Raw genomic sequence first — 13,322 nt, forward strand, 5'->3', positions numbered from 1 at the left:
ACTTTTAAATTTTATGTAATAAAAATTATCTACTTTATCTTTTGTGATCTTTTCTATAACTTATTTGTCCATAAACTCTTTACCATCCATAGAACTGAAAGGCAATTTCTTCCTCATTTTTCTAATTTGTTTATGATGTGACTTTTTTTTTTTTTAATATGTAGGCCATGTATCTGTCTGGAGCTTATCTTTGGGTTAGTCTAAACCTAATTTCTGGCACATTGCAGTCCAATTTTCCCAACAATTTTTATCAAATATTAAGTCTCTTACTTTAGTTTACCTTACCTGAAAACCCTGAGTTTCCTACTCGATTTTTTTCGCTTTCATGCATTGTATAATTAATCTGTTCTGATTGCTCTCTCTGTTTTTTCTAGCCAATACCAAATTGTTTTGATAACTATTTTTTTTTTTAGTGGCGTTTCTGATCTGGTACTGCTAGGAAACACCCTGTTTCCACCTTCATCTTTTTTTTTCTCCCAATGAATTTTTTTTTCCCTAGATTTATATTCTTTTGGTGATTTGCTTGGTACAACACTGAATAAGTAAATTAATTTAGGTAATATTGTCATTTTTATTATATTGACTTAGTCCACCCATGAACAATGGATATTTTCCCAATTATTTCATTCTATCTTTTATTTCTACAAACAATATTTTATAGTTGCATTCATTTAGTTCATGTGTTTATCTTGGTAGGTAGTCTCCCAGGTATTTTATCAATCCCATAGTTATTTTAAATAAAATTTTTCCTATTTCTTCTTGTCATGTTTTACTAGTATTATACAGAAATGCTTATGATTTGTATGGCTTTATTTTGTCCTGAAACTTTGCTGAAGTTATTGTTTCAATTAATTTTTAGTTGACTTTATAGAGTTTTCTATGAATATCATCCTGTCATTTATAAAAGTGATCACTTTGTTTCTTCTTTACCCATATTTATTTCCTCATTTTCTTTTTCTTGTTTTATTGCTATAGCTAACACTTCTAGAGTTGATTACAATGTATATCCTGGTTCTACCTCTGATCTTATTGGAGAGTAATCATTTATTCCCATTCTAGATAATACTGGTTCTTGGTTTAAGGTATATAACATTTGTCATATTAAGAAATTGTATATTTATTCCTATGTTTTCAAGGTTGTTTTTTATAGAAGTGGGTGCTGTATTTTGTCAAAAGCTATCCTGCATCTATTGATATGGTCATGTGGTTTTTGTTGTTTTTATTTATTAAAATGGTCAATTATACTTACAGATTTTCTATTAGTAAAGCCTAATCTTGCATTCCTGATGTAAATCCAATCTGGTCATGGCACATAATCGTTGTAATATGTTGCTGTAGCCCCTTTGGTGATATTTTATTTAAAATGTTTGCACCAATGTTCATTAGAGTTTATTGTTATTATTTTGTCATTTTCAGCCATGTCTAACTCTTCATGAATGCATTTGGAATTTTCTTGACAAATATACTGAAGTTATTTGCCGGTTCCTTCTCTAGTTCATTTTTACAGATGTGGAAACTGAGGCAAATAGGGTTAAGTGACTATTTGAACTCAGTCTTCCTCACTCCAGGGCCAGTTATCTACCCATTGCATCACCTAGTTGCCCATCAATTCCCCTAGTATTGATATGTAGTTTTTTTCTCTATTTTGAATCTTTCTGGTTTAGGTATCAATAGCATAATTGTATCATAGAAAGAATTTGGTAGGATAATTTCTTTTGCTATGTCTATTGGGAATGAGGGTCCTTCTATGCCTAGAATTCTGACACTTTCCCCAAAATTTTGCTGACACATGTAGAAAAGAAACATGAGAAGAGGGAGAGAATAAAGACAGGAGGCTATTGCTATAGTTTATTCAAGTAGCAATGAAAGCTTGTACTAGCTTGGTGGCAAAGGCAATAATGAGGAGGGGACAGATCAATTAATTAATAAACATCTATTAAGCCTAATTATTGTCCATGTCTCATGTTAAGTAGGTGAGATTCAAATTTTAAAAGTGAAACAGTTTCAACCCTCAAGGATCTGACATTCTACTAGGCAGGAGTAAATATTTACATGTAACAAAGGATTGGCCAATGATGACTCATTCCAGGGAGGATATGTTCACTAAACATGCTTCTAAAAGTATCTCATGATATGGAATAGGGGGTCTGAGCTCCCGATGATTTCCAGTCTCTTAACCATGTGTTAAACAAATGGACTCTTAATTGGCCACTGAACTAGAAGTAAGTGTGTGCTCAAAGGGAACAAACAAGTCTGACAAGTCTCTATTCCCTGCCTGGCTACATTTGAATGAGGAGGCAAACCTCCAGGTAGGGAGAAAGCTAGTTCTAATGACCTATATAAAGCTATGAGCACATGGCCCTGCAGTTGCCTCTGTCTCTGTTATCTCTATTCTTTCCTATGAAAGAGATGGGATGGACTATGCTCTGACCTTGTAAGCTTTGAAAGCTTGGAAGAGCAAGCTGCCCAGAGGTCCCATGAAGGGAATTAATGCCGGAGTTTTAAAGTTCATTGAGGTGCAAGATCCATCAACACTGTGATTCTAGTTTCTACAAGCAAGTAATGGCAAGCAAATTAGGATAGTTTGCTGTTTTTCTGGATTGAGTTTTAGCTAATCAAGTGCCTTTGAGCCTTGCCTTTGATTGTATCAAGAGTCTTTGATTGGAAACAGTATACATTGTATTGCCCTTAATAGGCCTAAGGGAGTTTGAAGATCTTCCCTGACCTTAATAGGCCTAAGGGAATTTGAATATCTCCTCTGCCCCTTAATAGACCAAATGTAATCACATGGGAGCCCATGGTGGGAGGAGTTTGCAAAAAAAAAAAACAAACCGGTGGAAGAGGAAGGAGCAGATAAGAGCTTGAGCAGAGTTGGGAACAGGCAAAATTCAGAGAATGTTTGTGATGTTGGTGCTCTGTCTGTTGATCTGTGTTACTTTCTCAGACAGAAGTCCTGTCTGTTTTTCTGTATTGGTTTCTCAAGACAGAAAATGAATTGAGATGATGATGCTGGTAATTTGTGTAAATATTGTAATTCTGTTAAACTTTGTTTTCCTAGAAACAGAAACTATGAAGAGCTTGGAGTGGAACAGTCCCTGTGAGTTGAGATATGGAACAGGAGTGAAGAGTTGCCTACATGTGAATCCAGGCAAGAGTTGGGAGTGGTCAGCCTATGGAGGAGGAACTGTGGGGTTTAGAAGCCTTGAGTCAAGATGAAAGAGGACTTTACTTGAACAATCTGTATTAACTGAGGATATTGTAACTTACTGTGACCTAGGGGTAGATGGTGTTTGTATTTTCTGCTACCCCTTAAAGATAACTATAAGATATGCTGAATGATATATTTTGTTTAAGACTATGTGGCCACCTTAGTAATAAGCTGTTTTGTTATTGTGAATGTTATACTTTAGTTTCTTGAATGTTATGCTTTAGTTTATTGCTGAATAAATAGAGAGTTCATTATACTATGCAGTTAGATGCTAAAAGTTATTCATAACAGTAGTCCTCAGGACAGCTGCTGTGATTGGCTTTACAAGGGTCTACTTGTCTATTGGCTATGCCACATTTGGAAGAGAACATTTGGTACAATGATACTTTGCAGTAGCTACTCTCCATAGAGACTGACTGATACAGTATAGGAGAGAGTACTCCCCACCACCATGAGGAGGGGTTATTTCATACTTCTATTCTTGCTTAAGATAAAGTAAATTTCCTTTTGTAAAAGTTAATTGGTTAAATTATATTATGGTGTGAATCACTGAGTTAGTCAATGATATAGATGGTGAAGGCAGTTAGGTGGTACAGTGGATAGAGTGCTGGATATGGAGTCAGGAAGACTCATCTATATGAATTTAAATCTTGCCTCAGACATATACTAGCTGTGTGACCCTGGGCATGTCACTTAACTCTGTTTTCTTCAGTTTACTCATCTGTAAAATGAACTGGAAAAAGAATAGCAAATCACTCCAGTATATTTGTCAAGAAAACTCCAGATAGGGTCAGGAAGAGTCTGACATAAGGGCTGAACAACAACAACAGCTCCTTGAAGGCAGAAAGTATATAATCAGCCCTTAGAACAGGGCCTAGCAGCACATAGCAGGCACTTTTTAAATATTTATTGACTGTCTGTGATACTAATTATAATAGGAGAGTGATGTTGGGCAGAATGCTCTGAAATAGAGTCTTAGGCTGAAAGAATTAGAAGGACATTCCAACCTCTCAAGGGAATCCGAAGAGGACTGAGGTCATATAGCTAGCTTTGCTCTATGGGACCTGGCTCATCAGTGTGAGTGTGAACTGGGATAAGGACTCTCAGACTCCTTAAATGAGCTGCATGTGTATGTAGAACATATACGAAAGAAATAGAAGGTAATTTGGGGAAGGGTACCAGCACCTGGGGGATATGGTGGATCACAAAAGACAACATGTAGAAGATGATGCTGGTTTTGAAAGAAAAGAGTATTCTAACAGGCACAGGTCAGGAGGGAATATATTCTAGATATGAGGGAGGAATAGCAAGAAAATCCATTTAGGCTGAACTGTAGAATACAGAGAGAGAAGTAATGTAATATGAGGCTAGATAGGAATGTTGGGGCTAGATTGTGAATTACTTTAAATTCCAACCAAAGAGGTTACTTGATCCTAGAGGTAATAGGGAGCTACTAGAGTTTACAAAGTAGGGGAGTGACATATAACCTTAAGGGACATGACACTGGCAGTTGTGTGAAAGATAGAGTGAAAAGGGAAGACACAGGAAGCAGTGGGATAGCACTTCCCTGGGGCAGCTTTTTTAACCCACCCACAACATGGGGAGGCCCATGCCCCTCTTTCTTTCCTAATACTTCAAGATTAGCTTTTCCTAAAAGGAAACAGCTGTTCTTGGGACCTGATGGCCCCAGTTTCCCTAATGCAACTTCTTGGTCACCTAAAAGCTTAAAAAGTTCCAGCCACTGGAATTTGGGGAGCCTTCTCAGACTTGGTGGATTTCTGAAGACCACATGAATCTCCACATCCTTCACCATAGTATGTCCTGATGACCAGACTCGAGAGATGAGGAAAGCTGAGTCCAAAGAAGCCACTGTGATCTAGTTGCATATCTTCACTGTTTAAGGGCAAAGTAAACCCCTTTTGCTGGCCCTATTTCCCAACATAGCCCAACAATCCCAACATTGTACCTGAGCTAAGAAAGGGGTAGCAGTGAAGCCACCTCTGATATTAATGTAGTTACAGTAGGTTTGGGAAGAGATGAGATGATCCTGTGGCTCACATTGTGGTTGATTTGGACAAAAATTGAGAAGGGTCAGGTGGTTGGATGGTAGGACACTGCATGGCTTCCTAGGCACAAGAACTCTCCTGATCCTATATAGGAAGTTCTCTCTATGGGACAGGGAGCAATGGTCTTTGACCCTGAGGTTCAAGTTCATACAAATATCAGAGCTATGAAACAGGAAGAAGAGAGCTGACATGAAGAAAGAATTTGGGGAATTCCTATGGTGGTAAGAAAACTGTAGACTTATCCTATTGCAGCTTTTAGGAGAAAGGTGGCTCCAAGCCCACAGACAGCAGGTGGATCTTTTCCACTAAGGATATAGAGTGGTTGCAGGAGAAGTTCAAACAGAAATTCTGATTAGCCTCTGGAGCAATGTGTCCAGAGGACATGTTCTAAAGGAGCCAAACCTGAGACACTCTCTGAAGTTGTAGGCTGGGTGAGCTCTCTGAGAATGAACTTTAATAGAGTCTATTTAAATTGATAGGAGCCTCTAGATGAGAAAATACTCTCTGTCTCTTTTAAGGTAGCTGATATTGGGAATTTTTTGCCCCTGAACTCATAAAGATGAATTTGCAGCTAGTTACCAGATGAGGATCTGCAAAAGGGGGGGAATTAAGTTCCTAAAGAAAATAAGTTTGATAGATGGGATTTATTTTTCACTCCCATAGCCTGTCACACCTATGCCCAGCCTGTCTCAAAGGCAGAAGCAATTAGATTCTGTTTTCTGTGTATAACTCTATCTGAATGGTGGACAGGGGGCAATGACACCTTTTCTGGCAAGGACCTTTGGGTATGACTCCTGAAGGCAATTGATGATCAACCCAAAGAGGTGTTAGTAATTATGTAGAGGGGAATTCAGTACTAGGGTATCAGATGCACTTCTATCCCATTCAAGGCTGAAGTATCCTCTAAAATGGGGTATCCCTACACCATTTGGATCATTCAGGGGAGGCCACAGAAGACAGACCATGGAGGGAAGAAGTATGGTGTGCTTATTACCTGTATGGGCCCTTTCAGCAATGTTACTACTGTTAGTTGAGTCAAACAGAAACCCTTAAAGTTGTTTGAACCATCCCATATCATTAACATTGTACAATATCAGGTCCCCAGGAAGAAGAAAGATTTTTCTTCTCTAGTGATATAGATGAAGCTAGAGTTCTTCGTTATACCAGCTCCCCTTTCAATAGTCCTGTCACCTGTGAAGAAGGAAGATGGCACCTGGCAGTTTATCCGTGGACTGCAAGGAGCTGAATAAAGTTGTCAAGCCTATCACTATAGCTGCTCCTGATGTCATCAATGTTGTAGCCCTAACCCAACCCCAGGGTGAATGGTATGGGGCTATCAACCCTGCTGATGCATTTTTCTCTATCCCTGTGACTGAACCTAGCCAGGAGCATTTTGTTTCCATCCAGGAAGGGGTGCAATATACCTTCACTATCTCTTTCCAGGGCTACCTAAATTCTTTAGTCTGGGCTCATAGCCTTTTGAAGTTGGTTTACCAGCAGTGTGGTAGCTGCCCTTGCTGCTGTCTTCATACTTGTTTAAGGTGTCTGACAGCGCAGAAAAATACCTCTACAAAGCGCCAAGGAGTGATATGTGATAGGACCAGCATTTCCCTGATGCAGTTTCTTAACACCTCACTCCCCCCAACACATACAACATAGGGAAGCCCAAGTACAAGTTCCTTTCCTAATGTTTAGGGATTATATTTCTCTAAAAGAAGACAAAAATGTTCTTAGGACCTAATTAGCCCTAGCTTCCGCAGTGCAGATTCCGTGACACCTAGAGGCATAAAAAGTACCAGCCACTTGAGTTTGGGGATCCCTCACACTTGGTGGATTTATGAAGACTACACCAGTTACCATGTCCTTTACCATTTCCTTCCCTGATGATACATCCAGATGTGTTTCCATATGGAGATGGGGTTGAGGAAAAGAGATGGGGTCCGGAGGAGGGAATTGCCACTGTATTCTTATTGTTTATCCTTGCTATGTTAGGAAAAAGTAAAGTTCCTTTTGTTAGTTGTTCAATGACTTGCAAGTGCTTTATTTCATCCTGATTTCAAATCCAAACTAAGAGAGTACTAGCATTAAGGGAACCTCCTATTCTGGGGACCTGATGCATAAAATAAAGGAGACCAATTAGGAGGTGATTGTAGTACTTTAGGTGAGTGGTGATATAGGCCTCAACTCTGGTACTGTTCATGTTAGTATTAATTTAGGAGAAATATGGAGGTGCAAATGACATTTGCAACTGAGTCAATATGTGGGGTGAGGGAAAGTAGGAGGTGAAGATTATGCAGAGGTTATGAACCTGGAAGGTTGGAAAGATAGTGGTGTCTTCAACAGAAATGTCTAAGGTGGGAAAATGCATACATTTTGGGGAAAGATAATGAGTTCAGTCTCGGACACGTTGAGTTTCAGATGTCTAGGAGGTAACCAGAGGCAAAAATGACAACATACAAATAAATCTGAGAATATTATTATATCATTATCAGTATGTAGTATTTTTGTTATTATCATGAGAACATACTATGATTCTTAATTTACTTTAAAGGAAAAGTAGTAATATTATCATAGGCTATATCTCACATAGTGAGAGAAAACAGTATAGATGTACTGTAACATCTTAAAAAATGTCTATCAATCTGACCTCTAGTGGTTATAATAGTTTAGAGAAAGTACAAATACTATTTTGCCATATAACTAAAATGTTCTAGCTTCTGGGCACTTTCAGAGTAGTGGCTTATTGTATTTTGGAGAGATGAGCATGCTATTTGTGTGGGTGCACTATCCCTTATCTTTCCTTTGGTCCAGAGGGAAGGTGGAAGTAGGGAGGTAGGGGGTTAGGCTGAGAGGAGATGATGAAGATGAAGAGAGAAATTTAGATATCAAATGATTGCATAGGAATGTGAGCACGGACACACTCACACACACACACACACACACACACACACAAATTGATGTACAAACTTCCTAACTGGCTGAGCCTGAGCCTAGGATTAGAGAGTGGTAAATTAGCCTGTTTTCAAAGCACCCAGGTGAGCAAATCCAAATTTAACAAGGGCATATTTTGGACTGGAAGGTGCCATCCTCTTCTGGGACTACAGAAGAGCTAGAGAAGATTTCTGAACTTGAACAGTATTTTTACTTGAAAATAAATCCTAGACTACTCACTCTGGGGTCTGGGCATATGGCAGTGGATGGTAGAAATGGAAGAGGGAATAGATGCCAGAATCAGGCATACACCTATTATGGCCATGGAAGAATAATGGGGGAAGGAGAGGTAATTAAGAAATGAATGAAGCAAAATGATGACCCCTGGGGATAAGCTTAGAGAATAGGAAGATTTAGGAGATAAGCAGTCAGGAAAGTTTAGAGAAGAGCAAAATGAAAACCCATGTATCAAGGAATTAGTTCCTATTAGTTATTGTTCATAGAAGACCAATTTGGGAAGAGTTAAGAACAGGTAGGATAAACAATGAGCTTAGGAAAATATAGATGGATCAGTCAGTCAATAAATACTCAACCATCTACCATGCAAGGAATATAGGTACAAGGGATAGAGAAATATAAATGAGGCAGTTCCTGCCCTTAAAGATCTTATAGTCTACTAGAGGAAACAATATTTACTTTTATAGGTATATACAAAATAGTCATAGGACTTGGGTTTATGTCCATAATTACATTAAATGTAAAATGGTTTCTCTATAGCTTTTACCTCTTTCTCCTAATTGTACTATCTAGAACTAAGTGAATCATCTCATTCCCTTTCCACGTGGCAACCCTCTGTGGTTTATACTTTGTTCTCCAAGAGGACCGCGACATCAGGAAGATGATGCCATGACTTGCAAATGAATTGGATTCCTAGAGATGTGAGCAAAGTCACCAACCTCACTTTCCCCTCTGGAGCCATCTGGGTCCAGTGGCCAGATATAGATCAGGATGACTGGAGATGGCCCAGGATGCAGTATGAGACCTTGGGCTTTTTAACCTAAGGCCTTTAAATACTTGAAGACATTTAGTATATGTCTCCTAAATTATCTCTTGTCTAGGCTACACAGTGCCAGTCCCTTCCACTGATCCATTTGGTCTTAAGGTGCTCACCATCCTGGTTGTATCCTTTTGGATACACTTCAGTTTTTCAATGTCCTGCCTAAAATGTTCTGGCCTTTGTTTCTAAGTCATTTATTTATTGTTGTCCTACCTGTAATGGTAATGTAAATGGGAAGATCTTTCTCATCCACTAATAGGCCCATCATGTGACCTGCCTAAGTTACATGGAAGCCTAAGTCACATGAGTTTGAGTCACATGAAGCCTGTAGTAGGAGGAACTTGCTGAACAGATGAAGCAGGAATGGTGGAGCAGGAAGGGTGGAAGAGAGCCCAGAGGAAGTTGGTCAGAGCAGTTATACTTGAGGGAGAGAGGAAGCAGGCAGTCAGATCTGTCAGTGTTTGTTTGTGGGAAGGCCCTAACATGGGGAAAGCTTGGGGATGGTGGTACTTCCAGAATAGTTATTGTGTTCAGCTTTCTTTGTTGCTATGACGGATTTGGCTTTTTGGTGTTGGGAATCAGCTTTCTGGTGTTTGAATAAACGTTTTGGTTCTGTCTTACATGTGGAGAGTCTGTTATATTTTGCAATTCAGAATTACATCAGCATATTCAGTCACTGCAGATGCTATGAATATTGTGTTGGTGCTACACTACCTCACTGACAGCTCTTTTCCTCTAGCTTTAATTCTTTCTTATGTCCCCATAAATGTGGTTGTTTCTGCAAGTTTGGTCCTCAGCTACTCTTTCGAACTTTTCTCCTAAATAATAATGATGATGATGATAACTCCTACTTAAGCTCTGTAATGTTTACAAAGGGCTTTTAAGTACATTATCTCATCTGTTCTTCACAACAACCACATGATGTAAGTGCCACGGGTATTGTTATCACTATTTCTATTATGATCACTATCAAATGAGATTATATATGTAAAAGCACATTGAAAACCTTAGATTGCTATTTAGTTATTATTATTGGTGTTGTTATTTCAGATGAAAACGCTAAGGCACAGAGAGGTCATGACACACACAGAATTTGAGACACAATTTTTTGAAGGTGGCATTTAAACCAGGTCTTTCTTTTCTCCTTGGATAACACTTCTGTCATTACTCCTAGGTGCCTCTCTTGTTCTTTTCTCTCTTAGAGATCTCATCCACTTCCACAACTTGAGCTGTATGACTGCTATTGAGATGTCTCCCAAACTGTGATAACATTTCTCCAAGCCTCAGTCCTTGCATCTTCAGGTATCTTCTTGACATTCTTTCATTCTGTTCCCTTAAATTTAACATGTGGAAAGAGACATCATTATTATTTTTCCCTCCAAAAATAGATTCCTCTTCCTGATATATCTGTTTCATTGAATGATATCAGCATTCTCCTAGGCTCAGAATTTCAGTCATGTTTGACTAGAGAATGAATAACCCTTTGTCAGGGATGTTAGAGAGGAGATTGATGCTTCAGTCTGGTGCTGCCAGATGAGCAGGCCTGTAACAACCCTAAGAGTCCATGATTCCATTCCCTAACATGGATTTTTAAAGTTACATCAGGTTAATATTGCTGTTTCCATGCATACCATGCTACCCATTTACCTTTCTTCCTATTATTCTTTCACTCCCAAATTTTCCCTGTTCTTTTCTACCTATACAAATAATTCCTATTTTTAAGGAAAAGGAAAAATGTCATCCCCACTGATACTTTCCTAATGACTCTGATTTTCAGTTTTCTGAATTAGCATTACCCTTACTGTATATATCAAAAAAGGAAGACTTTATCCTAATGCTATCTAGACTTGAGGGTATTTTTTTTAATAATTCTTTTATACTTTTTCTTCTTTTTCTCCTACATTTCCAAGTACAGTGATAGGCACTCATGTTAGAGATGCTACTTAAACTATTTTGATTTCTCCATTTGCTTGTCTATTTCCTTTTGGCCTCATAATTTACCAGTTTGTCAAGTTGTGTTAACCTGTTGTTGCTCTTCAGGCTTCTCTGCTCTATTGCATATACACACTTGTTATTTCTACAGAAAAAAAGGGTATTAACATTTTTCTATTTGTATTTCTTTAAAAAAAATTCAATTCCTATTTTTATTCTCCCTTTGCATTATTTATGTCTCATTACTTGTCTTGACAAACCTTCCACATTAGCATCAGCTGGATTTTTCATTCATGTACTGTTTCTCTCTCAAACAACTAATGAATATTTTAAATACAACTAAACCTAATATCAAATGTTATGGTAGGTCACCATTAGAAATTGCTTGTAACAGGATCCATTAGGATTTGTCATTACTCTACATTTTGAACAATTTACTTTTAATTTCGAGTAATGACACAGAAATCTAACCCAAATTGAATGACTTCAGATGACTGAACTTTAAAAATCAAAATTATTCTTTGTTCATTCTGTTTTTTTTTATGTCTTAAGCACTGACCTATTTTTTATCCCTTATCAGGTTACTAATTTTTTTCCTAATGGGCCAAGTGGAAATTTCCAAGTACACTTATTTTCATTTTTCCAAAGTTGATTCACCTTTTCTCCACCGGAAACTAGGTGTATATTATTTACAAGTACAATAGTTCATGGATAATTTAAACATGGCAGCACATTATCTCAAGAAACAGTGTGTATAGTAGAAATTATACTGAATTTGGCATCAAGAAGCCTATGGTTATGTCCCTTAACTAACCTCACTTAACTTGTTTCCTCCTCCGTAAAATACTTTGATAGATCAAAGATCTGTGATTTCAAAAGATCAGCCTTAGTGGACAACTTAAAAGTTGCTCCAGCCAAAAACAACTAATCATCCAATGGTCAGCTTTCTGGTGATGATCCCTTCCAAATATAGTTGGTGAGGCCCTCAGACAATAGAAGCAGTGTCTGGACCTGCACTCAAAACCTTTACAGCATGGTAGGACTTGTCAGAGCTTGTATTCAGATTTCATAGCTTTCAAGAGCCCAGAATAATTTCCCAGACATGATGAAGCACTGGGTCTTTAGTGGAAACATTTGTAAAATGGGAATAGTTTCTGAACTACCTAGTTTACTGGATTGTTATGAGGAAAAAGCACTTTGCATATTATAAAGCACTGTATCCATTTAAGCTCTTATTAACATCTAATTTTGCTGATTTCCTAGGCTTAATCTGAAAACATCTGATTTTACCTGATGATGTCTTCTTTGATGCACAGACAGAGTTCAGCGGTCATCTAGTCCAACCATTTATTTATGGATAAGGAGGAAACTGAAATCCAGAGAATCTGAACACATTTGCTTAGGGTAAGGGCAGAACTAAAACTAGAATCCTGGCCTCCTGACTCCCAGTCCCAATGTTCTTTCTACTATATCATATTGCCTCATAAAGTAGGCTTTAGGTAGGCTTTATTTCAGCATATAATAAATTCCTACTATATATGCCAGGCATTGTGCTAAGCACAGGGGATATAAAAAGAAGCAGAAGACAGTCCCTGCCCTCAAAGAGCTTACAATTTTTTTTTATTATGCTTTATTAACTTCTGATTTACATCGTTCGTTTCCGCCAGATTTACAAATTTTCTCCCCGTTTTTCCCCCACCCATCCCCCCAAAACAGCAGTCCCACAGGATATCCCCACCTCTGATCTGCTCTCTCCCATATTTTCTCCCATACCCGTTTCAACTTTTCCAGGAGGGCATGGTGGACCTCTATATTTCCCAATTACATGTAAAACAATATTGATAATAGTATATATATATTTAAACATTTGATTTTAAAACTTTGAATTCCAGATTCATTCCCTTCCTCCCTTATCATCCACCCTTACTGGGAAGATAAGCAGTTCAGTATAGGTTGTACATGTGTGGCTAATGCAAAACAATAACACAGCAGATATATTGTAAAAGACTGACTATATTTCCCTCCCTCCTATCCCACATCCCACTTGTTCTATTCTCTACTTTGATCCTGTCCCTTTTCAAAAGTGGGTGCTTCCAACTTCCCTCCCCCCGAGCCTGCCCTCCCTTCC

This window comes from Petaurus breviceps, unplaced genomic scaffold (genome assembly GCF_028583685.1).
Source record: "Petaurus breviceps papuanus isolate PSGF00001 unplaced genomic scaffold, PetGlider_PUasm1.0 190, whole genome shotgun sequence".
NCBI classification, from domain to species: Eukaryota; Metazoa; Chordata; class Mammalia; order Diprotodontia; family Petauridae; genus Petaurus; species Petaurus breviceps.